The following is a 22,259-nucleotide window of genomic DNA, read 5'->3' on the forward strand; positions in this document are numbered from 1 at the left end:
GGTTTGCCTCCCTCCCTCTCTGTAACTTTTTTTCCCTTTCCCCTCCCCCATGGTTTTCCATTAAGTTTCTCAGATTCCACATATGAGTGAAAACATATGGCATCTGTCCTATCTGTCTTTTCTCTGACTGACATATTTCACTCAGCATGATACCTTCCAGTTGCATCCATGTTGCTACAAATGGCATGATTTCATTCTTTCTCACTGCCAAGTAGTATTCCATTGTGTATATAAACCACATCTTCTTTATCCATTCGTCAGTTGATGGACATTTAGGCTCTTTCCATAATTTGGCTATTGTTGAAAGTGTGGCTATAAACATCGGGGTACAAGTGCCCCTATGCATCAGCACTCCTGTGTCCCCTGGATAAATTCCTAGCAGGACTATGGCTTGGTCATAGGGTAGCTTTATTTTTAATTTTTTGAGGAACCTCCACTCCACACTGTTTCCCAGAGCGGCTCAATGTGCGGTTCCCTAAGGAATAGCTGTATTGAACATTTTCTCATGTGCTTATTTGCTCTCTGTGTATCCTCTTTGGTGAAATGTCCATTCTTCTGTCCGTTTTCTACTTGGATTGCTTGTTATTTTAATATCGAGTTTAGAGAGTTCCTTGTATAAGCTAGATAATAATCTCTTGTAGGCTACATGGCTTCCAAATATTTTCTCCCAGCCTGTATAGCGGAAGGATTTTACTGTGTTAAAGTCCAGTTATCAACTTGTTTTCTTTTATTGTGTCATGCCATATCTAAAGATTCTTTGCCTAGCCCCAGATCCCAAAGATTTTCTCTTAGTGTTTTTTTTCTAAATTGTATGGTTTTACATTTTATAATTAAGTCCATCATCCATTTTGAGTTAATTTTCATATAGGGTGTAAGCTTCATTTGGTTTTTGTCTGTGGGTGCCCAGTGACTCCAGCACCACTTGCTGAAAAAGCCATCCTTCCTCTACTGAGTTACTGTCGCACCTGTGTCAAAACTCAGCAGGGCAATAATATGGAATTAGATGAGTTCTCTGTTCTTTCCAGTGATCTGTTGGTCTCTGCCCCCACTGACACCACAGCCTTGGCCACTGTGGCTCCACACCAAGTCTTGAAACAGGCAGATTGATTTTTCTCATTTGATTCTTTTTCAGAATTGTTTTAGCTATTTTAGTCCCTTTACCTTTACAGAAGAATTTTAGAATAATCGTGTCTAGGGGTGCCTGGGTGGCTCAGTTGGTTAAGCGTCCGACTTCGGCTCAGGTCATGATCTCACAGTCTGTTCGAGTTCAAGCCCCGCATCGGGCTCTGTGCTGACGGCTCAGAGCCTGGAGCCTGCTTCGGGGTCTGTGTCTCCCCCTCTCTCTGCCCCTCCCATGTTAAAGCTCTGTCTTTCTCTGTCTCTCAGTAATAAATAAACATTAAAAAATTTTTAGAATAATCTTGTCTATACCTACAAAACATAGGGCTTTTTGTTAAGAATTGCATTAAACATATCAACTTGGGCAGAATTGACACATTCACTATGTTGAGTTTTCAAATCCGTGAACACAGTATGTCTCTCCATTTATTTAGATCTTTGATTTCTTTTATTAGCATTTTGTGGCTTTCAGCATCCAAGTTCTGTACAAGTTTTATTAGATTTACATGTAAAATTCCTTTTTTGAGTAGTTGTAAACGGTACTATATGTTACATTTAGTACTCACTAATGTACATTGCTAGTATGCAAAAAAAATACGATTGATTTTTGAATGTTTTTATATTTAGTATTCAATGACCTTGCTGAACTTCCTTACAAGTTCTAGTTGTTTGTGCATTTTTGTTCTGTTTTTGTTTTTAGATTTGCTGGGATTTCCTTTTTTTTTTTTTAACTTCCATTTTTGAAGAGAGTCTATTAGCTGAGAGAGGAAGAGAGAAAGGGGGAGAGAAAGAATCCCAAGCGGGCTCTGCCTTCATAGTACAGTGTGAGTGCAGAGCCTGAAGCAGGGCTTGAACTCATGAACCAGGAGATCATGACCTGAGCCGAAACCAGGAGCCAGCTGCTTAACTGACTGAGCCACCCAGGTGCCCCATAGATTTGTTGGGATTTTCTATGCAATCTCATGTTATCTAGAAATGGAGACAGTTTTCTTGGTTTCTTTCTGTTCTTTATAAATTTCTTTTGTCTTGCCTTATTGCACTGGCTAGAACTTCCAGTACTGTGTTGAACAGGAGTGATTAGAGCAGACATCCTTGCCTTTTCCCACTTGAGGCGGGAAGCATTCAGTGTTTCACCATGAAGTATAATATTACCTGTACGGTAGTTTGTAGATGCTTTTTAATCAGGTTGAGGAAGTTCCTGTCTAGTCCTGTTTTTCTGAGTGTTTATATCAGGAATGAGTGTTCAATGTTGTCAGAGCTTTTTATGCATCTGTATGGTTGTGTAATTTTCTTCTTTAGCCTGTTAATATGAATTACACTGTTATGTGAATTTTGAACCCTCTTGACCCCTAGAATAAACCCCACCTGGTCATGGTGTATAATTCCTTTTATATAGTGCTGAATTCTATTTGCTAATATTTGTTAACGAGTTTTGCATTTTTATGAAGGATATTTTTTTCTAGTTTTCTCTTTTATCCTGTCCCTGTCTGGTGTTGTTATTAGGATAATATTGGCTTTATAAGATAAATTAAGAAGTATTTCTTCCTCTTTTGCTTACTAGAAGAGAAAGTGTACAATCGGTGTTAATTCTGTACTAGACTTCTCCCAGGAAATCATGTGGGCCAGGAGATTCCTTTCTTGGGGGATTTAAAACTAAAAATCCAATTTTCTTAATACTTATAGGGCTATTCAAATTGTCTATTTTATATTGGGTGAGTTTGTGGTAGTCGGTGTTTCTTAAGGAATTGGTCCACTTTGTCTAGTTGCCAAATTTATGTGTATAGAGTTATTCATAGAGTTATTCATATTTCTCTTACTATTCTTTTGGTGCTTTCAGGGTATATAGTAATATCCCGTTTTAATTCATAATGTTGGTAATTTGTGGGGTTTTTTTTTCTCTTTTGCTTTTTCTTATTAAAGTCTTGTTCTTATTAAAAGATTTGTTCATTTGCCTGATCTTTTTGAAGAACCAGATTTTTGTTTTTCATTTCCTTTATTTTTCTATTTTCAATTTCACTGGTTTCTGTTCTTTCTTATATCCTTTCTTTTGCCTGCTTTAGGTTTGTTACTCTTCTTGGGTTCTTGAGTTTAGATGATTATTATTTAGGACTTGTCTTTTCTAAAACAAGCATTTTAGTGCTACAAGTTTCCCTCCTGGCACTGCATTAGCTGTGTCTCACAGATTTTTGATATGCTGGGTTGTTTTTTTTTTTTTCATTTTAATTCAGTTTAGCATGTTTTATTTCCCTGGAGACTTCCTCTCAACCACGTATCGCTTGGCAATCTTTTGTTTAGTTACAAGTGTTTAGACTTCCCTTTCTGTTATTTATTTCTGGTTTCCTGTGTGTGTGTGTGTGTGTGTGTGTGTGTGTGTGTGTGTGTGTGTGAGAGAGAGAGAGAGAGAGAGAGAGAGAGAGAGAGAGAGAGAGAGGTTTGGCTCTGGGTATTGCTTTTCTTTGAATATGTTCTACAGGCATTTGAAAAGAATGTGTATTCTGCTATTGTTGGGTGAAGTGTTTTATAAATGTTGATTCGCTCTTGATGGTGGATAATATTGTTGAGGTCCTCTCTGTCCTTGCTGATTTTCTGGGGTTTTTCTATCAACTTTTGAGACAGGGATGTTTAAGCCTCCAATTATAATTGTGGGTTTCTCTCTTTCTTCTTTTAGTTCTATGTGGTTTTGGTTCTTATATTTGCAGCCCTCTTGTCTGTTGTATTTTCTTGATGGTTAGACCCTTTATCATCATGTGATATCTGTCTCTGTCTCTGGTAATTTTCTTTTCTTTGAAGCCTACTTGATCTCATATCAATATAGCACTCCTGCTAGCTCTTGCTTTATTGCATGATATATCTTTTTCTATCCTTTTCCTTTTCATCTGTCTTTATTATTATACTTGAAGTGAATTTCCTGTAGACAGTATATAGTTGGGTCATGTTTCTTTATTCACTCAGCCAATCTCTTTTAATTGGTGTATTTTATTTAACTTAAGTATTGGTGTGTTAGGACTTAAGTTGGCTGTTTTATTTTTCTTTTTTGCTTTTACTCTCTTTTATTTCTGTTTTCTTTTTCTTGTCTTGCTCTGGGTTACTTAAACATTTTTTAGAATTTCATTTTGATTTATGTGTAGTGATTTGGGCTGTGTGTTTTGTAGTGTTCTGGCTAGATATGACATTGCAGTAGCTATGTGTGTGTGTGTGTGTATGTGTTGTCCCCGTCTATTGTGTCTGTGTTGCACTTGTGTGTGATTATCACAGTCTGTTGATGCTAATGCTTTACCAGTTTGAGAGAAGTAGAAAACCTTACTTTCCTTGGCCCCCTTTTGCCCTCCCCTGTTTATACTGGAATTTGTCTTAAATGTTTCCTCTATGTACACTTACACCACATCTGACACTGTTAGAATTTTCTTCAACCATGAAACATAATTTAGAAAATTCAAGAACTCAAGAGGAGCTACACATTGTATTTCCTTGGTCTTCCTTATCCACCTCTCATATCTGTATCTCTGAGATGTGCAGGTGCAGAACAGATAAGATACCTTACATCTAGGCACCTTGCTGGTCGATTTTCATAGTTTTAGCCATTTTCAAGTTGATGGTTTTGGATTTTAATGACAACAACCACATACTTTGAAACAAACTGTTTTCTCTTCCTTTCCAGTGTTTATACCTCTCTCTATTTTCCAGTCACTGCCTTGCCCAGGACTGCTGGTGTGGTGTGGAAAGGCAGTGATGACGATGGGCAAGCGTCCCTCTCTTGCTTCTGATTGCTCAGTGTTAATAGATTATTTTGTAGGTTTCTATATCCTTTATCAATATTTTCTCTGAACTGAGCATATTAAGAACTTTTTATTAGGAATTGATGTGCAGTTTTATTAAATGCCGTTATGACTTTATCAAGCTGTTCATGTGTTTTTTCTCCTCTGAAATGTTAGTGAATTGAATTTTATAATAGATTTTTCTAACATTGAGTCTTCCTTGCATTTGTTGGATAAACCCTCTTTCTAGGTCATAGTGTGTTACTCTTTTAAGACACTACTAATTTTGATTCGTTATTATGTTTAGAGTTTTTGCTTATGTATGCATTAATAGGATTGTGCTCCTAATTCCTGCTGTACACCAAACTGATGACCTCTTCCAGGTGGGACACGTGTTCTCCATCCCACACTGCCTTCGACCACTTCCGATGGTCATTCCACCAAATTAATACCAAGTTCCCTATTAAATATTATATTTCTTACTATTAAATGTCTTGGCTTTAATAGGCATTTTGAGTTACTGAATTCTTGTGTGCACTTTGCTATTTTAGTGTCATTCTATCCATCTTTTTGGCATCTAGGTTACACTAGCTTTGTAGAATAAATTGAGAATCTTTGCGTATTTTCTGTGTTCTGTAGAAATCTGGCACAGGGATTAATATGTACTTCAAAATTTAAAGGCTGTTAAAGTCAGGGGAAAAAAGGAAATGGTAAAAACATCTGGGCCTGGGACCCAGCTGATAAGGGTTAGAAACAAGTAGGGGACCTTTGACTCCATTTCCAATTTTCTTTTCCTATAGTTACTGATCTTTTCAGGTTTTCTGCCTAAAAATGACTTATTAAGTCATTTTAATAGTTGATATGTTTCTAGGATATTATTTCTGTTTTCGATTTTGTTTCAAAACTTTTTCAAATTTATTGGAATTCATGCGTATCTTCTCTAGTAATTTTGAAATAAAATCTATGTCTATAGTTACATCCTCTTTAGTATTCATAATTTTGTTCTGTTTACCTTTTTTTATCAGACTGGTTTCTTTTATCCGTCTTTAAACATCTTTTGGTTTCAATAATCAAACTGACTGACTTGTTTTCTATTTCACCATTCCTGGTTTTGTCTTTATTGATTCCCTTTATTCTACTTTGTTTAGCCTTTTTTTTTTAATACTGGGATGACTGTTTGGTGCATTTTCAATCTTTGATTTCCAAATGCATTTTAAACTTAGAGCCCCTCTTTGATGCACCCTGCAGATTTTGAGCTGAGTGCCCTCATTATGATTCATTGCCATACACTCACTAATTTCAGCTTTGGTTTTCTTTTATAAATTACTCTCGGGTTAGAGTTCCGAGAGACCTGTAGCATGTATCTGTTCAAGGTTTTATTGAGATTTTATTTGTGGCCAAATACTTGATCAGATTTGTTAAGTGTTCCATGGAAATGTAAGCATGTTTTCTCTTAGATGAGAACTGAGTTTAATTATGAAATTAATGTAGTTTGATGATTGTGTATTCAAATCATCTAAAGCCTTGCCTATATTTTTGTCTACTCAATCTGTCAATTTTTGAGAAAGATGTGCAAAAGTTTCCCCCTATGATCACGAATTTAATAGTTTCTGCTTTGCATTTCTAACACTTGTTACAAAGATCCATGCTGTGTTTTTCAGTGAAAAAAGTTTGTGACTATTATTATCTTCTGGATTGAATCTTTAATCCACATAAAATATTCCCTTGCTTTTGGCCTTGTAGTCTATTTTTACCTGGTATTAATATTGAATTTTTTGCTTTTTTTTAATTGAAGAATAATTGACATACAAGTATATTAGTATATTAGTTTCAGGTGTACAGACAATTCTGTACATTACTCAGTGCTCATCATGAGAGGTATAATAACCATCCATCAGTACACAACATTATTACAGTATATTTTAATTCTGTTACTTATGCTGTACTTTTTATCTCTGTGGCTTATTTATTTTATAACAGGAAGCTTGTAACTCTTCATCCCTTCACTGTTCCCCCTGCCCACCTCCCCTCTGGCTATCACAAGTTTGCACTCTGTCTGTATCTAAGAGTCTGTTTTTTTGTTTACTAATTTGTTTTGTCTTTTTATAGATTCCACATATAAGTGAAATCATACAGTGTTCATCTTTCTCTGTCTGACTTATTTCACTTAGCATAACACTCTCTAGGTCCATCCATGTTGTCACAAATGTCAAGATCCCCTTTTTTCATGGCTGAATAATATTCCATCACACACACACACACACACACACACACACACACACACACCACATCTTTATCCATTATCTATCAACGGACGCTTGGGCTGCTTCTGTATCTTGGCTCAAATAAATAATGCTGCAGTAAACATAGGGGTACATATATCTTTTTGAATTAGTATTGTCATTTTCTTTGGGTAAATACCCAGTAGTGGAATTACTGCCTCATATGGTAGTTCTATTTTTAATTTTTTCAGGAACCTCCATACTGTTCTCCAGAGTGGCTGCACCGGTTTGCATTCCCACCAACAGCGTAGGAGGGTTCCTTTTTCTCCACATCCTTGCCAACACTCATTGTTTCTTGTCTTTTTTGATATGAGCCATTCTGACAGGTGTGAGGTGATATCTCATTGTGGTTTTGACTTGCATTTCTTTTTGCTTTCTTTTTGGTAGCACTTACTAGGTTTATCTCCAGTCATTCAATTCGGTGCCATTTAAAAGGTTTTGTAACTGGGGCACCTGGATGGCTCAGTCGGTTAAGTGTCTGACTTCATCTCAGGTCATGATCTCACGGCTCGTGAATTTAGCCCTGTGTTAGACTGTGTGCTTATAGCTCGGACCCTGGAGCCTGCTTCAGATTCTGCATCTTCCTCTCTCTCTGCCCCTCCCCCACTCTCTCTCTCAAAGATAAATATTAAGAAATTTGATTTTTTTTATATTTACTTTTGAGAGAGAGAGAGAGAGAGAGAGCACAAGTGGGGGAGAGGCAGACAGAGAGGGATACACAGAATCTGAGGCAGGCTCCAGGCTCTGAGCTGTCAGCACAGAGCCTGACGCGGGGCTCGAACCCACAAACCGTGAGATCATGACCTGAGCCAAAGTTGGACGCTCAATGAACTGAGCTACCCAGGGGCCCCTAAACATTAAAACATTAAAAAAAAATGTTTTATAACAAACAGCTCAGTTCTACATATTTCCCATCTGAAAGTCTATCTCTTAAAATAATTAAATTCCTTGTATTTATTATAAATATGTATATATTTAGGCTCATCCCCATCATTTATTTTCATTGTCTATTTCACATGCTTCTCATAGTTTCTCTCCCTGTCTTCCTTTTCTTTGTTGTTACAACATTTTCTTCTTTACCTTTGGTGCTTTGTAAGTTCTACATCCTATTTGTTTTTTAATATTTATTTTTGAGAGAGAGACAGAGTGCAAGCAGGGGAGGAACAGAGAGAGAGAGGGAGACGCAGAATCCGAAGCAGGCTCCAGGCTCCGAGCTGTCAGCACAGAGCCTGACGTGGGGCTCGAACCCATGAACCGTGAGATCACGACCTGAGCTGAAGTCAGACGCTGAACCGAGCCACCCAGGCGCCCCCTACATCCTATTCTTTAGTTGTTTAAAGCGTTGAGTTCTCACCATTGACAGGAAAATACAATTTTAATCAGAATTTGTAACTCCTCCCTACAGGACAAAATCTGTAGCACAATTTTATATGTTTTTAACTTCCAAGGACTCTCTCTTGCTCTCCGATGGCTCTGTTTTCACAGTAGCCTATTTTGGTTTCATCAGTGTAGCCTCTCTGGTGATAGTAATTGTGTGTGCGTGTATGTGTGTGCGTGTGTGTGTGTTTGTACCTTCTGTTCTCTGCATTGGAGTCCAGTTCAGGTTATTTTGATCTTCCTCTCTTGTGCAAATGATTTCCTCAAAGGTCCCATAATTCTTGCCTGCCTATTCGTATTTTAAGGGCAGAATTATATGTGGATTGGTGTTTCCACTGCACGTCCCTTCTCTGAAGGAAAGATGGCCAAGAAGCACATGTCCATTAGTGAGGGGCTTGACAGCAGATTGCCCTTCAGAGTGCCTGGGAAGAAGGCAGCCGGGCCAGCCGGGGCCCCCAGGGAAGCTTTGCCCTGAGGTGGAACAGTTCCCCGCAGCCCACGTCTGGGCAGAGTGGTACGTCTCTTTTCCTCTCCTTCTCCCCGACTCAGTCTGTTGAGTAGCTGTGCTCTAATGTTCTAGACTCAGTATCCAAGAGGACAGCCCCATCCTAGACCAATCTCCAGCCTTCTTTAGGAGCCACTCCCACAGCATCCCACATCCAGCCTTCTACCTACTGGGGAGAAGCCGGGTGTGAGGGCGTGGCGGCTATCTTAAAACTAATTTCCATCATAAGTGTTCCCAACAACCTGCCCTCTCTCCACATTTGGATTTTTTCCAGCTCACTATTGGAAGACTGTCTTACCTCTGCCAAGCCTAGTGCTACGTTTGTTTGGGGTAGTTTTCACTATTTTCATTTTTCTATCAACCTACCCCGCCTATCAATACACCTGGGGTGCTGATGGTGCCCTTTCTCTGCTGTTAAGGATTTCGTTTCCTTCTTGGTGAGGGGAAGAAGACCTATGTGCTTGGTGTGCCGCTGTGAACCACAAGTTTAAAGAGGGTTTAGGATGCCACAAACAGGTGGCTTTTGGAGTGAGAAAAACAAGTAACTAAAATGTTTTTAATCTAAGTAATTCCAAAAGAGACATCCCCCTTTCCTGTATGCGAACGTCGAGTCAGTGAAACGTGAGCGTATGAATAGTGTTTATCTGCCGCAGGAATGAGGTAGTCGGGCCCACTGCCCTGCGGAGGTTGGGGGCTGGGCTGTGTTTGCATTGGCAGGATTGGTCGTGTCCACTAGCCGCCTCTATTAAAATGTAACTATTAGCAAATGAAATTAAATACTTCAGTTGCCTAGTAACTAATCCAATCTGAGAACGAAGTAAAAATAGAAGAGATAAATTTAGAACTTTTAGGCCACGTGCCAAGCAAAATATTCTTGCTCGTATCCTTTTGATCATCTGCCATTTCAATGGAAGGAAGGCTATTTTCGTGTCAAGTAGGCAACGTTTGTGTTGACCTTGCCTGCGAAAAGTGAATACCCCTTGGCGACTAAAGGTATACGAGACATAGGCTTTCCCAAGGACCTCTGGCCACACGGGCCCCCAAAATTGCCAAGGAGGGGCGGGAGCAGGAAGTGGCTCTGATTAACTACTAGGAATTTATCTTTCTGACTTAGTTAAAAAGCCAAAGGGCATTGTGCGATTTAAGCCACATTGTAAAACCATCTGTGTTACCCATTTCCATATAAAACAAAAATACCGTTTTTTCCTCCCAAAGCAGCTTTGAGCAAGGCAGAGCAAACTAAAACAGTTCAAGATGATGATGTACATGAAGTAATTACTGGGATCGTATAATACTGGAGTTTAAAGAAATACCCTGGTAAATAAATTGACACTAAATGTGATGTCAGTTACTTCAAGTATGACTTTTTTCTGACTCGAAAAGAGTGACAAAGAAGATCTCACAGTTGCCTTTATTTACAGGTGACATAGTTCAACACAGAAAGCAAAAAAGAAAATGAAAACGTATTCCTTCCAAAGTAAAAAATGTAAACCCTAAAGCGGCATTGTAAGAGCAGTGCGATGAACCCCCAGGTACTCTGGACCCAGACTGATTGCTCCACCCCTCTGCTCCCCTCCTCTCTCAACACACACATGTACACACACACCCAGACGTGTATGCACGCACGGCCTTTCGCCAAGCCACTTGAGAGTTAGTTTATCCTGAAACATTTCGGGCTGTGTTTCCTCAAAACATCACCAAATACAGTGATCCAAGTCAGGAGATTGAAGGTGGATATAATGTCATTGTATCGCTATGGTTGCGGTAGTATTGTGCGATGAGGTGTCGCAATACGCATCCCAATTGTGCCGTTTGTCTCGGTAAATCACCCTGTAGAGCAACTTCCTTCCCTTCATCTGGGATCCAGTCCAGCAGTGCTCCTTGTGTCTGGCCGTCCTGCGTCTTTGATCTTCTGTGATCTGAAACAGTTCCTCAGCCTGTCTTGTCCTTCCTGGCATGGGCATTTTTAAGAGAACGGAAAAGGTCTCCCATGTTGGGTGTTGCTGATGTGTCGTCATGATTAGGTGAAGACACGGTTTTCGATCAATAATTGCAGCCTTCTTTTGGATAATCTTTCTTAAGAGGATCAGGATCATCTAGTGGCAGATGGCCAACAGAGCTCGGAGCCGTGTCACCCCACAGTGTGGCTGCGTCAGGCATGGCTTTTGGCTGAAAGTGACTGGCAGACCTCACTGCCCAAGCAGTGGGTGCCAGGGCTCGGCCTCCGCTCTCTAGTGTCACCACTGAGCACACAGTAGGCATTTTCTGACACAGGGACTCATTCAGAATAGGAAGGCAGCCATTTCAGCCTGAAACCTGTTGTCCCTCCCCTTTGTAAGCGTTTCAGAGGTGTAAAAACTCATGAGACTAAAGGCCACTACATCAACAAAATCACTTAGGCCATCCAAACATTCTTCCATCGCTGATAGTTAGCAAGTTACACTTTTGATTTTTTTTTAATGTTTATTTATTTATTTTGAGAGAGGCAGAGAGAGAGGGAGAGAGAAAATCCCAAGCAGGCAGGCTCCATGCTGTCAGCACAGAGCCCAATGCGGGCAGAGCTCAATCCCACGAACCAGAAGATCATGACCTGAGCCAAAATCAAGAGTGGGATGCTCAACTGACTGAGCCACCCAGGCGCCCCAGCAGGTTACATTTTTAAACTGAAACGTTGGCTGAAGAATTGAAGGACTGAGAATTATGAGGGAACGTTACTGGCGATACAAAAAAAAAAAATTTTGTAAACAAGACTTAGAAGAGATGGTCACATTCAGTCCAGTGAATTTGGGATAAAGGCTGCCCGTCTTAGGTCTGAGTCTTGGTGCATACGTAGGTCGTCAGTGATGAGTCAGGTTAGGGAAAGCTTTTGTGGCAAATGCAGCATGTGTGTGTCAGTTTATGTTCTTTACACGTGGTTGGATCTGGAAGATGAAGTGTTCAAAGAACGGCTTCTTGTCCTTGGAACTGAAGAGGTTTGTGTCTGTCGTACAGGGCACAAGGCTTCCGCTGGCGTGCACCATTCTCACCTGTTCCCACAGGCACGTTATAAATTCTGAACAGCATCACGCAGTTTGCAGCCTCTGTGAGCTCTTTGCTTAGTGCCTGGCTTCATTCCTTTCAGCGTCTCTTCTCTTCTCTTCCTCCCCTTCCTGTCTTTCTGCAGTCACTTCCCGTCTGGAACAATGCAGACCTGGGACATCATCATAGATAGATAGCAGTTGTCTCTAGGCTGTGATGCCAGGGTCTTGAGGCTTCTAACCTTGATACTTAGTGCATCCTTCTAACTTACAACTCTTATCTTAGCCCTAATTCTGAGCTTAGGTTCCTTCCTGCTCTTTTTCAACTTTGATGAGAATCTCCGAACCTGCTTCCTCATGCCTGCTCTGTGCATGAGGTAAAAGCCAGGGGTACTGCCGCCATCAAGGGGGGGCGTGGGCAGTTCTATAGAACGTTGCTTCCCACAAGTATGTCTTGAGTATCTATTATATGCCAGGAGCTAGAGACACAGAGGTGAACAGCTCCGACCTGAATCCCTACTCACGGGGCTTACGGCCAGTGGACGGTCCTGTGTCAGACTGGTGAATAAAGCTGCGGGCGCATGGTTGCAGCTGGTGACAAGTGCTGTAATGAGAATCAAACAGGCTAATGTGAAAAAGAGTGGGAAATGGTTCGGGCGCTCACCCAGCTCCCCCGGTGAATGTCCTCTCTGACTGTGGTTTGTGCCCTGATGCTTCTCTGCCCGGGCTGCCTGCCTGCTCCATCTTTTCCCTTGGGCTGCATCCAAGATGAGTATGGGGGGGTGGGTGCCAGCAGGGCCCCAAGAGCTCCTTCATGATGATCCATAAGACAGGCTAGGTCATTTGGAGTTTCCGGGAGACAAAACAGAGTTGTGTGCATCTTATCAGCAGAACTGGATCAAAGAACTGAGAAAGAGTTCATTTTATAATCTGACCAGTTACTTACTTCCTGAAGAAAAAGACTTTTAGTTTGTTCAAGCGGAAGCTAATAGGGCATTGTTATTTGTTTAACGTCATTTTTATATGACAAAGAATCAGAACTATGTAGAACAGATTTAGAACAGATACTTATCTTTCTAGCCATTATGTGCCTATACTGTGTAGTTCATTCAAATGATTTGCTGCAATTCTTGGCAAGTAATTACCATTCTGTTCACATCTGCCCCTAAAATTGGACCGTATGCAAGTCTCTCTTATAGTATTTATCTTTCAAATCAAAAGGTGACAGACTGAAATTATGACTGGAAACCAGGTAGGTGTTATTTTCCTCACACCTTATGAAAAAGGTCATACCTTTGGGCTACTAAGGTGTGAGTTTTTGGAGTGCATCAGGGTAGCCTGGACTGGGAATGAGGCAGAAAGAGCTATATCTGTTCAGGGCTTGATTGGTAACAAGCCCCAGGCCAGCCTGACTGGTTCTTCTCCTCAGGTGTCAGCCTGAGATCTTGTGTTATAAATGTAGCTGTGAGCAGTGTTCTAGCGTATGTGACAGGACAGAACACAAACCCTTCCTCACCCTGCTCTGTGCAAAGCCAAGGGTATTGCAGAGATCAGGGAGAGAGTGGGGAGCTCTGCACGACGGATGGTTTGTTCCCATTCATTGATGCACCTGCTCATTCGACAAGTTTGTCTTGGGCATCCGTGCTTGACCTGGGCCACTCACTGGCTTGGGGTTGGGAGTGCGGGTGGGGGACAGGGGTGGGAGTGTGGAGCCAGTTTGATACCTGTGGTGGGACAGAACAACCACAGCCAGCCAGGCCACCAGTCCACCTGCCTTCACGAGGTGGAGGCTTCCCCATTGCCCCCAGCATGAACCTCAAGGTTTTGGCACCCTTACCCTGACATGGGAGCTGTGGGCTGCTGTGGCCTGGGACAAGAATCCCCAGGACTCACAGTTTGAAGGGGTCGGAGCCACCCGGAGAAGCGCTGGCTGAGGACACGAAGGGAGGACATGAAGTGTTTCTCTCCTTTCCTTTCCTCTGCTCTCAACTCCTGATTCCAAAATCCTGGGAATGGCAGAGGCCGGGGGAAGGGCTGAAATGAACATCAGCCAAGATGGGGGACAACAGAGGCCTCTCTGGAGAGACTTTGGTCCACCTGACCCTCACCAAGCTCAGCCAAGCCAAGCCAGAAGCTTGGAAACAGAAAGTTCACCAAGAAGCAGAACTCTGAAACGGCCCCGGGTGCAGATCCAATCACCGTAAAACACGACGCAGCACGGAGGGCTTCTCTACCCTCCTCACACCCGGACAGCCGCACTCTGCAGCATCGGGAGGTTGGTAAATGAAGCCGAAGTGTCCCTGTGAGTCCCTGCTGACCCAGATTCCCACCCCGCCCCCCCCCCCCAGCCTCCATTGCACAGGTCTGCTACAGATTCTCCTTCTCCCGGATCCCTGTGCCTGACCTGGGCCGGCGGCAGCACAGAGAGTGTGGGCCGCTCACGCTATGCCTCGCCCCAAGGCAGCCTCCTAACTAATCCAGGGAGACGGACCAGAGCAAAAATTAAAAAAAAAAAAAAAAAAAAAAAAAAAGAAAAGAAAAAATAACGCTCCATCTCTGAGAGCCTTCATTTTTATTTATTTATTTACTTCTTTAGTTATCTATTTCTGATACGGTGTGGAAGCATCCTGAAAGATCCAAGTGTCAACCTGAGGGAGGATCCGGCGAAAACGAACCTTAGTGGCCCGCACTCTACATGCCGCGTGGCAATGGCGACTGTCCCAATCCGGCAGGGAGAGTCGTTGTCCCTTGGTAATTATGCGCATCCATTAGCATGGCATCCATTCTTTGTCAGAAGCGTTAGGGGACAGTCTCTGCAGAGAAACGCACAGCTCATGTGGTCTGCAGTTAGTCAGACGCCACAACGGACCTTCCCCTGGGAGATGCCGCCGATAACACCGAATGAAAGGCGGAGTCGCTTGGGTTTTGTTGGTGTTTGCTTGTTGGTGTTTTTAATCTCAGACGCCGGCACAGAGGCAGGGTGTTTGTGATAATTTTACTGACACCACCGACAAAAGCTTCACTCATGAAGGAAAATTAAACGTTAAGGTTTCGTGGAAGATGACGGTGGGGTGGGGGCCGGTGAGCTGCAGAAGGTTGGGAGGGATGGGGAAGTGTCATTTCCTTTCCTTTAGGAAAGAAAAATACGGGGTGAACCATAAACATAGCTTCATTCCCAAGCTGGCAATTCTTACACTTAATATGTTTTGTCAGGCAAGTCTTCAATACAGATTAAAATGAAATGCCAAGTAATTTCCACCTCTCGGCCGCTCACGTCTGCGAACAATGGAGAATGTTTTGATGAATGTCAGTTAATGGCACTTGTGCGCTTATAGATTTAGTCACAGCAGCAAGGACTAAGGGATGGGGGACAGGATGGGGGGGGCCGTCTGTGTGTGGAGAGAGGAGGGACAGGGAAGATTCTTCCATAATCCCTTTCTGACTGATTCGGTTCATGACAACCCAAATTGAAAGTGAACCAAAGACAAAATCAGGCCGAGATAAGGTGACCCTTTGTTGTTAATGAGGCTCAAAGCATCAAAGATGATTTCCAGAGCTGAGTCGGCTCAGAGGAGGAGTTGTGTGCATTCCAGATGCTTCGTCAGGCAGATTCTGTTTCCGTGGGAAGGAAGGGGGCAGCTGCATTGCTGGGGCCAAGCCTCTGGTCCGGCTGACGTCTTTCCCGCAGGTCTCGACAGTCGTACCTGAGTCGGTCCCCTTCCTCCTCGGCCCTGTCCTGACAGAAACCAGACACCGCAGAACCCACAGGCTGAGTCCTGTTCTCTCGTTTCTCCCTGCACGTCGCTGCCCTTGCAGCTTTGCATCCTGAAGCCCCAGTGGGGGGTGAATTTGAAGAGCAGGACAAAACGAGCACCAGCGGAGTTCTGTCCCCCAGGGACTTAGGTCCTCACCTTCCTCATGAAGATCCTTTCTTCAGCGCGATTGGGAGGATTCGGTTTCACTACCTACCCCCTCATTGTTCAGAAGAGGAGCTTTAACTGAAGGTTGCTGGCTGGTTTTCTGGTTGTGTAGGTAACGACACTTCTCTCTGTCCAGGAGTGATTGTGAAGGAAGTGTCCCCGTTCAGAGTCCAGCGGGTTGAATTGGTTTTCCCTTCAAGGTAGCAGAGGCCAGCTGATTAATTCGACTTTGGTGCTTACGTGGTCTGTGCTTGTTTTGTTTTTGTTTTGAAATCACTGGTTACCAAATCTGGTAGTGCCCAACCCAGTCTTCTTAGACTCAGAAAGACACTCGCTGAATCAGAAGGGAACTCGTGCGGGAATGCTTGGGACATGTGGAAACAAGATTCTCTTCCTGTGACCTAGGTGAGTCCCAAGGGCAAGGAAAATAAAACCAGATGTGTCGGGCTCAACCGTTTTCACGTGAGCCAGTAGTGTTTACATCCTGCGCGTGTCTGGATCGGACCCGCAATCAAACTCTGGCGGGGGGTGGGGGTCACCTTTCCCATTTTGCCCTGAAGAGCCTGGAGCCCACACGACTTTCCCAAGAGAGAGGAATCAAGCCTCTGTCTGACCCCAGGGCCCAGCTGTCTTACCAAAGCCTTATTTTTCAGAAAGTTTCCCAATATAACTCAGAATTGAGCTTACTTGCTAAGTCACTCTCACTGTACTTATATACTGGTGCTGAAAGTTTTAACCTTGTTTCCTTTGGGTCAGTAACTAGTCTGAAAGTGTCACACGAGATGTCCGAAAGCTGAGTCTACATAGAGGATTGCTTTGCCTGTAGGAAGCCTGTGCTTTCTCAAGTGCATTTCAGAAGCAGTTAAGTTTTTAAGTTCTTAGATAATCTGAAAGGCCCATTTTACTGCCAATTCCAGGCTTTTCAAAACTGAAGTTTAAGGAGGTGCTTCTAAAGCAGAAATAAAGGGAATGGCCCAAGTCGGTCTCCCTTCTGCCTCCCGGGAATTTGGAAAAGCCGTGGAGAGTAGGCTCATTGCCAATCGTCCAGAGAAGGAAGGGCGCAGCCTTCTGACAATGTGGGGGTCTGGAGGTCTGTGGCCAGAGCCCAGGTTCTCCCTCGTGCCTGACCCAGAGCCCCTTCTCCCTCCTCACCTCACTCCCCTCCAGGATCCAGAGGCATGCATTATTCTCTCCCCTCTCAGTCACCTGGGGCACATATAGATGTGGGGGAGCACTCAGGTGAGGCCACGTCTCCGTTTCCTCACACAAAAAACTGGGGCCATGATACCTTCCTCCCCAGGGGTCTTGGAGAGGTGCGGAGGGCGCCTGGACTACCCAGCAGTCAGGCTTGGGAAAAGGTGGCATTCCAGAAGCTGTGCCAGCTTGTCCAGACATCTCTGTCCCTCCTCAGCAGACCTGAAATCGGTCTGTTTTTTGATAACAGTTCACGATGTTTTGACATTGGGAGGGAAGAGAGAGGGGGGAGCGTATGGTGCTGGGAGGTGACTATCGAGGCCCGAGGCCCCGGCTGCAAAAGACAGTTTGAGAGGAAATTCTGAAAAGCAGGACTATCAGGCCAGAGAACTCCAGGGCATTTCCTCAGGCTCATTCCTCTGAGACCCTTTCATGATCAGAAGGACTCTTTAATTCCACAATCAAAGTGAAATCCCCGGCAAAACACCAACATAGAACTGAGCACCTCAGTCAGCAAATTTTGCTTCCTAAAGAACAGTCTCCACAAGTGGAAAGCACTGGAGGTAACTAGGGAAGCAGAAAGAGGTGGGGTCCGGGAGCCCTGCCTCAGCCGAGACCCCACCTCCATGGGGTGGGCAGAGTGGCATCGGGTCCCCAAGGCCCAGGAGTGGGGAGAGCCCAGGAGGGACATTCCTCCAAAAGGATTGTAAGATTTTGCTGAATTATATTTTGATGAAAGCCTGAGAAATGTCCGCGAATGGATTCTAAGGGTGTTAGACTAAGGAGGGTAGAATAGAGAAATTCTGAATTTATGTGTTTTAGCTCAAGCAGTTGGAAGTGGCTCTAAAAGATTTCTTTGCTGACTGGCTGTAAGTTGGACTCAATGGTTCTGTATTCAGTAAGGTTCTAGAACTTCCCTAGCATAATGCAGAAGGGAGGAACCAAAGGCTTAGGAAGGCTGGGAGGTTGGAGTAGACTCATCACGTGTGCCCCCCACACCCACTTCCTCACCATCCCCAGAGTAGGCTCAGGGGACACTCTGCTGAGGCCGTGAGAAATATGGTAGGGAGGCAGCACGCGCTGCCTTGGAGAGCTGTGTGGTGGCCAGCTCTGTAGGCTAGGCATGCTGGTGGGGACCCTGCCCCTGATTTCAGTGGGGATGGTGGGGTCAGTGTGTGGCAGAAACGAAGGACAGCACTTAACCTCCAGGGACAAGGGCACAGTTACCTCATGCGCATCAGAGTGTTTTCTCAATATTGCCGTCCAGCTCTCCTACCAACATCAATTGTATAATGTTTCCTTTCTCCATTATTTTTCTGTGATCTGACAATAGAAACACCTGAACACCGTGTTGCCCACCTTGGCCGTGAATCAACTGGATGCCTCTACTTTGGCCCTTTTTAATTTTTCTTCCTAATGTTTGATATTGGAGAAAAACACTTCCAAGAACATAATGGGTTCGACCACCATGCTTATTATCCTTTGGCTTAATGAACTCTGAGTCCAGGGGCGTTATGTAGAAGGAAGGCTCCCAAGTGTGCATCACTCCTCCAGGGCTCCCTAAGACAGAGCTCTGTAGGACCTCCCCACCGTGGCATTTGGGTTATTTCTGTGATCTTAAGGTGCATGTTGATGAGTTGCCAATGATGGTGATGATGGTGATGATGACGGCCGTGAATATTTGTTGAGCCTGTGGATTACCTCTTCTTCCTTCTTAAAGCCAAGGAGGAGAAGTGTTATTCTAGTTCCTATTTTACCGATGAGGAAACTGTCAGCCAGTCGTTGGCAATCTGTCTCATTGACCTTTACCCTTCCGTCCCAGGTATCCAGGCTCTCTGTGGGAGTCCCCTCTGAACTGCAGCCACACTGCCCTCTACTTGATGAGTACTCGGTGGTCAGACACTCAGATGCAACCACAAAAGGTGAGCAGTGTTTTACAGTTAAATGTACTTAGGCATTGGTGGGGGCCGAGGGGGTGGATTTCGTAAATGGCAAAGCCTCACGTGGACATCTTGTCTCGTTCAATTATAATAATCCAGTTCCGTGTTCTTCGTGATGCAGCTGGAGCTTGGGATAGATGAGTGAGTGCCCCAGGGTCATACAGCAGTAAGTGATGATAACCCTCACCTTCTGACTCCAGGGCTCCCCCATTATCTCCTACACCTCCATAAGCTGTCCATGGTTCTATAAGCTGGAAAAGGTAGTAGAGGTGGTGTTTGGAAATGTTTGCCAGTGGACAAGCTGCCATTTTTCATTACCCCTTCACCTTGCTGGTCTGAAACCATTGTGGGAGTAAAGGAAATAAAAAGCATTGAGTATGAAGCAAAATTTGCTTCAGAGTCAAGTTAAGAGTGTTCACAAAGTACGTCTAGCCCCTACCAGCCTGCAATTTTTGTAAAGATAAATAGGCTGCTCCCGGAAAAGTTTGCTTTAAGACCCACTATCTCAGTTTTCCCTATCGGCAACGTGAGGACAAACTGCGATCCATCATGGTGCTTTTGAGGACAAGAGGAGCAGAAGTCAGGGTGGATCTTTGACCGAGAAGACAAGCTTTGCGGAGGCTCTTCTCTTTCCAGGCCTTTCTCTTCGGCTTCCCTTGAAAGCCCTCCCTTCTCCTCCTCTGCCCCCAGACTGTTGCCTCTGAGAGTGAGGGGACAGAGGAATGGCATCAGCTAGGTTGTGGGCTTGGTGCTTTGTCTAAAGAGTATTGTGTTGTCACCCTACCTGGTTTTTATTTTGTTGTCTTTCTAAGAATGAGAATTGGGGGTGAGGAGAGGAGGGAAGGAGGAGAGTGCCTGGGCCTTGAAACAGGAAACTCTTCATCCTCTTGCCATCCAGGCTTGAAAGACCCATCAAAGCATGCCTCTAGAAGCATTGCGTCAAATGAGAGCTAAGAGGCACTTGAAGGTGTTGTGATGTTAGCTGCACCCTGTCAGTGTGTCTTAAAAAATACGCGAGTGCAGGGGAGAATTCCCTGCCAGTCGTGCCCACCACCCCTCCCAAAATTTTCCAGCCCAGACTTAAGACAGCAAATGAACGATAAGGTGGGCCTCCTGTGGTGTAAAGAAAGCCAGCCCCCGTGAAATTCAGCTGAGTCCCAAGGTTACCTTTGCTAAGTCTGTAGTTGAGTGAGTATGAGGGTGACAATTTTCTGGAATTTTTTGTAGAATGAAGGAAGCTGGACATCCTGTGTTGTGTCCAGAATAAGGATGGAGAAGCTCAGCAGTACCTGCAGGTCAGCAGGATTTATTTTGTGCCTTCTGACGAGGCGTTCTGCATTGGCTGCAGCCTGGCTGTGGGCAAGACACATGATGTCCAATTTGGGGGCTCAAGAGTATTGTTATTCCCATGTTAGCGGTAAGCAGACTGAGGCACAGGGGCTCCCGGATGGCTCAGATGGTTAAGCATCCGATTTCAGCTCAGGTCATGATCTCGCAGTTGGTGAGTTCGAGCCCCATGTCGGTCTCCGTGCTGACCGCTCAGAGCCTGGAGCCTGCTTCGAATTTTGTGTCTCCCTCTCCCTGTGCCCCTCCCCTGCTCACACACTGTCTCTCTCCTTCAAAAATAAACATCAAAAAAAATTTTGGGTGGGGGGTGCACCTGGGTGGCTCAGTTGGTTAAGCGTCTGACTTCCGCTCAGGTCATGATCCCACGGTTCTTGGGTTCGAGCCCCGTGTTGGGCTCTGTGCTGACAGCTAAGAGGCTGGAGCCTGCGTTGAATTCTGTCACTCTCTCTCTCTCTCTCTCTCTCTGCCCCTCCCCTGTTCATGCACTCACTCTCTCACTCTCTCTCTCAAAAATAAATAGACATTAAAAAAAAATTTTTTTTAACTGAGGCACAGGGTGTGAAAGCATGTGGACATACGGCTGTTGGATGCAGCGAAGTCAGATGGGGCCACAGCTGTGAGGGTTGGGCTGCATCTTGTGTCCATGCTCACATCCACCTTTCCACGGCATCCACATCCACAGGGGTGGGGGCTCTTGATCTTTCCATGTCCTGGATGGACCTCTTCTCACAGTATCTTCACGCACATTAAGATACCTAGGGTTTCAGAAGTGCTTTATTTGAAGTTTCCGGGATATTTGTCTAAGTATTCCTCATTCAGCTTCATCCGTAAATCATTATACAAAGAATTTTTTTTATTTTTTTTTTAATTTTTTTTTTCAACGTTTTTTATTTATTTTTGGGACAGAGAGAGACAGAGCATGAACGGGGGAGGGGCAGAGAGAGAGGGAGACACAGAATCGGAAACAGGCTCCAGGCTCCGAGCCATCAGCCCAGAGCCTGACGCGGGGCTCGAACTCACGGACCGCGAGATCGTGACCTGGCTGAAGTCGGACGCTTAACCAACTGCGCCACCCAGGCGCCCCCAAAGAATTTTTTTTAAATGGTGTTGCCAAGGAAGTTGCACGGACCCCCCTGAATTCTACCCTCTGCCTTGGTCCGTCCCACCTTCCTATTCCTCTGAGTAAGCCCCTACCCCAGGCGTGTGAGCCCCTTCACTTGCAAGAAAGCTGTCCCTGCCCCCAGGACTCAGAGGTGTGGCACCAGGGCCCAGAGTTCCACAGGAATTCCCAAATCCAGCTGATCTGGGGCTCCTCCCGGGGCTAACAGCGGTGGGTCCCTGGGCTACTCCGATAATGGCACACTACAAAAGTCATGCCGGTGATGTGCCTAGGCCTGGAATCTGGGGGAGTGGACCCTCCAGGAGGCGACTGCTCCCAGCCCCCGGAAGCTGTTAGTAACCACAGAAAGATTCAGACTCGTGATTTGTCCTTCGATTTTGCTAGTGATCTCTAAACGGCGGCTGGCTGGTCTCCTAACAGACTGTGTGCATGACGCTGCAGCCGGCCATCACAGGTGGGCGAGCCCAGGTGTGCTGTGTGTGCCAGTATGTCCCCACCTGAGGGCTGCGCGCGCAGGACGGGTGGTGACTCATCGCTCTCCCAAGCCGGTTGCCGTTATCTTCTCCGGAGCGTTTGGTGCTCGTGTACAGGTAGCTCGTTCCGTCCAGCAGAACCTCCCCTTGCTCCTGGGTTAAGCCGCCTTTCATTAAGACATTCTCTTCCTCCAAGACTGCGTGAGTTGC

The 22,259-nt window shown here is 44.6% G+C and overlaps 1 long non-coding RNA gene across 2 annotated transcripts in view; it reads left to right on the forward strand.

Annotated features, from left to right (window-relative positions):
- Positions 1-22,259, forward strand: part of LOC122492209 — a 124,882-nt gene that overhangs the window by 89,846 nt on the left and 12,777 nt on the right. For both annotated transcript variants that reach the window (XR_006299577.1, XR_006299578.1), the window contains exon 3: positions 18,992-19,091. This is a non-coding gene — a long non-coding RNA (uncharacterized LOC122492209). The remainder of the gene's footprint in view (positions 1-18,991; positions 19,092-22,259) is intronic.

This window comes from Prionailurus bengalensis, chromosome C2 (assembly GCF_016509475.1).
Source record: "Prionailurus bengalensis isolate Pbe53 chromosome C2, Fcat_Pben_1.1_paternal_pri, whole genome shotgun sequence".
Lineage (NCBI taxonomy): Eukaryota > Metazoa > Chordata > Mammalia > Carnivora > Felidae > Prionailurus > Prionailurus bengalensis.